Raw genomic sequence first — 3022 nt, 5'->3', positions numbered from 1 at the left:
TCCATAATCTCCTATTTGTGGAAAAGAATGTTCTGTGAATGCTGCTCCGTTCTTTTTTCTATACTCTGAGCATCTGTTTTTTCTTCGATAAACGCCAAAAGGTCAATTTCTCCTCCGTCCTCTCTCTCTTCTTGTTCGCTTTCTCCCTTACCATTTACTCCAGTATTTAAAGGGTCTATTGTTTCCCTTTCACTCATGTCACTTCCTTGGACTCCTTCTCTTGCTTTGTCTTCCATTTCTCTTTCTTCCTCAGACTCCTCATCCAATAACGCTATCACTTTCTCTTCTCTCATTGTATTCCTCCTTACCATGTATAACCGGAGGCAAATGGATCACCCTTTCTGTGTCATTCTCCTTTTTTAGAATTACATCGAATTTATACAACCTGTTTTTTATTCCATCCTCATCCGTCATTTGCATACTAGTTTTAACATCACAAAATTGTAACAACCAGGTAGAAATATCCTGTAATTTTACCTTCTCCGTGAACATTAAAATATTTACTCTTCTGTCCATCCTGTCACTCAAGGGCACAATCAAAAACTTTTCCAAAACTGGGTTAACCAGTTTTTCTCTCTCCACCATTCTCAAATATTTGTCATATAATGCTCTACTCTTAAAAACCACCTCAAAAGTAGTTTTACCCGGAAAGGCAAAAAGGTAGTCAATCACTCCAGGTGAAAAACATAGAGTCTTCTACAACACTTCCTTGCCGAAGTCCCCTCGATCCATCTGTCCATCCTTCAACTCCAACCGAACCACGTTTCGCCTTTCTCTTCCATCAATTGGAATACGAGCTGCAGGTCTCCCAAGAACTCCGAGTCCTCTGTTCATCCCCATGTCTTCTTCATTCCTTCTGCTATTGACTTCCATCACTTCTGCCATCTTGCTCCTACAATGTTTTAAAACGCCGCGATACAAGGGAAGCAGAGAAACAGGGTGGTGGACATGCCGACCAACCCAGCTCTGGATCCTAGATAGTGGGGTGCTCCCTACACCTGACAGAAGAACCAATGGTATTTCCCCTGCCAGGTAAATATGAGTTGTACAGCCCGGCGCTCATCCTCCCACTTCCTCGGCTTCGTCGCTCGGCAGCGGGAGGATTTCCCCAGCGCAGTCCTCGGTGCTTCGGGCTCCTTCGGGCTTCTTCGGCCTCTGGAGCGCGCATGCGCGGGAGTTAGCTGCTCACCAGACGCCCGTGTGCCCCGTGACCCGGATGATGGGGTTGCAAAGACCTCACCACCTTGATTAGACAGGTTTCGCCAGCAAACCCAAGGTGCACCTCGCTCTTATGCAAACCAGCCACCCATCGCTGGAGCTTATTGGCTGGAAGAGAAACAGGAGAGTTAGGACTGGGCGGGACGCTGAATGATAAACATCCACCCAACAGCTGAGACAGGCGGCGAGCGGCAGGCAGGAGGCGATCCTGCGCTCCAGAGACCGAGAGGAAGAACCCCTCGGTGTGGGCGCTCGCACACGGCAGCAAAGCACCATTGGGGAGACCTGCGCCGAGGCCGCCGAGTGATCTGGGGCAGCCCTGGGTACACGTTCGAGACTTGAGCCGGTGCTTGCCCTCCCTTTGATTCCACTGTGGGATTGCACGTTAGGAAGGACACGAGGTTGCTGGTCCTTTCTGGAGCTAGATGAGATCTATCTGTCTATCCATCCATGAGGGGGAACGGGGAACAGGGGGGTCTTAAATGGGTGGCAAGAGCCGACAGAAGGTGATCAGCATGAAGGACAACATACATTATAATTCAAAAGACATTCTGAAAAATTTCAAAAGAATGGCAAAAATAAAAAAAAATGAAGACAGACAGGGGAAGGAGAGAAAAAAAAAATCATAGGGCTGTCGTGTAGAAAAGAGGGTTTCCACAGTTGCCTATTTGGGGAGAGAAAAAGAAGCAGCCATCGTTTACGGCCATACCACTCTGAATACGCCCGATCTTGGAAGCTAAGCAGAGTCGGGCTCGGTTAGTACTTGGATGGGAGACCACCTGGGAATACCGAGTGCTGTAAACTTTTTGCCTTTCTGCCAGCAGGAATCGCCCTTCACCTCGTCTTTTTCTTTTGGCTCTTGGCAGCAAGGAAAGCGGCTTAAAATCAGTAAAGAGGCACAAAAAGGATGAATGATTATTTGTATTATTATTTTATTATGGTGAGTGGGGGTCCTTAAGATAAATAAATACATTGATTAATTAATTTAAATTAATATTATTTTTAATACCATTTTTCTAGGGGGCGGGGTTCTGAAAATAAATAAATAGATAAATAAATAAATAAATGGACAGACAGATAGATTGAGTGATCGACTGATTTTTGGAACTTCTTTATTTATTGCTTAAAGCTCCCAGAGCCGTTGTCTCACAGGCTCCTGCTTCACAATCGCCCAAGCACCACTTCCATAAGTTGAAACGCATGTTTTCAGTCTGTTTTTTGAACCAGGATTATCAGGGGAGAGCGCGAACGCAGTCCCCCACTACCACAAATTATGCAGTCGAGTTTCCCGCATTTGGGGAAATCGCAGGGGTCAGCACACCTGGAGTGCAATGGATGAGCCTCGCCCTGGGAGAACCTTTTTTTTTTTTTTTTTTCCTTGTCTAAATTTCATTACTTTAGACAAACACTGTTTTGCTTGTCCCCTTTTCACTTACATTTCATTTTTCTATTCAGTGTCTTAGCTTTGAGCACACACACAAAGTCTGGCCCATTTGCTAATTCACTGCCACCCATCACCTTTTCACCACCGTGACAATATTTTTTTTTTTAAAAATCAAATAGTCTTTACCCTTATCTTTCATACTTTGTTCTTATTCAGTTGATCTTCTTTAATTTTCCGTGCCTCCTCTACTTCTCTCCCACATTTCTATAACAGTCTTTGAATTGAAACATCCTTATTATGTATCACCAGTTTATTCCTTTCCCACCATATATTTTCTTTCACTATATTAGTTTCCATTGACTTTTTGCCATTTTCTCATTCAAATCATTCCCCATTAATCCATACAGTATCCCCTCCTTT

General features: G+C 44.5%; 1 non-coding gene and 1 pseudogene across 1 annotated transcript; one reads left to right on the top strand and one right to left on the bottom strand.

Moving 5' to 3' along the window:
* Window positions 1-1913: 1913 nt before the first annotated feature.
* LOC120529105 lies at window positions 1914-2022 on the top strand (annotated as a pseudogene).
* A 429-nt stretch (window positions 2023-2451) lies between these two features.
* LOC120529162 lies at window positions 2452-2608 on the bottom strand. Its single transcript, XR_005633678.1, has one exon. It is a non-coding gene; the product is annotated as a U1 spliceosomal RNA (small nuclear RNA).
* Window positions 2609-3022: the final 414 nt, after the last annotated feature.

The sequence above is a fragment of the Polypterus senegalus genome, chromosome 4, assembly GCF_016835505.1.
Source record: "Polypterus senegalus isolate Bchr_013 chromosome 4, ASM1683550v1, whole genome shotgun sequence".
NCBI lineage: Eukaryota > Metazoa > Chordata > Cladistia > Polypteriformes > Polypteridae > Polypterus > Polypterus senegalus.
The sequence above is the reverse complement of the archived record's forward strand: the minus strand, read 5'-3'. Positions and strand labels throughout refer to the sequence as shown.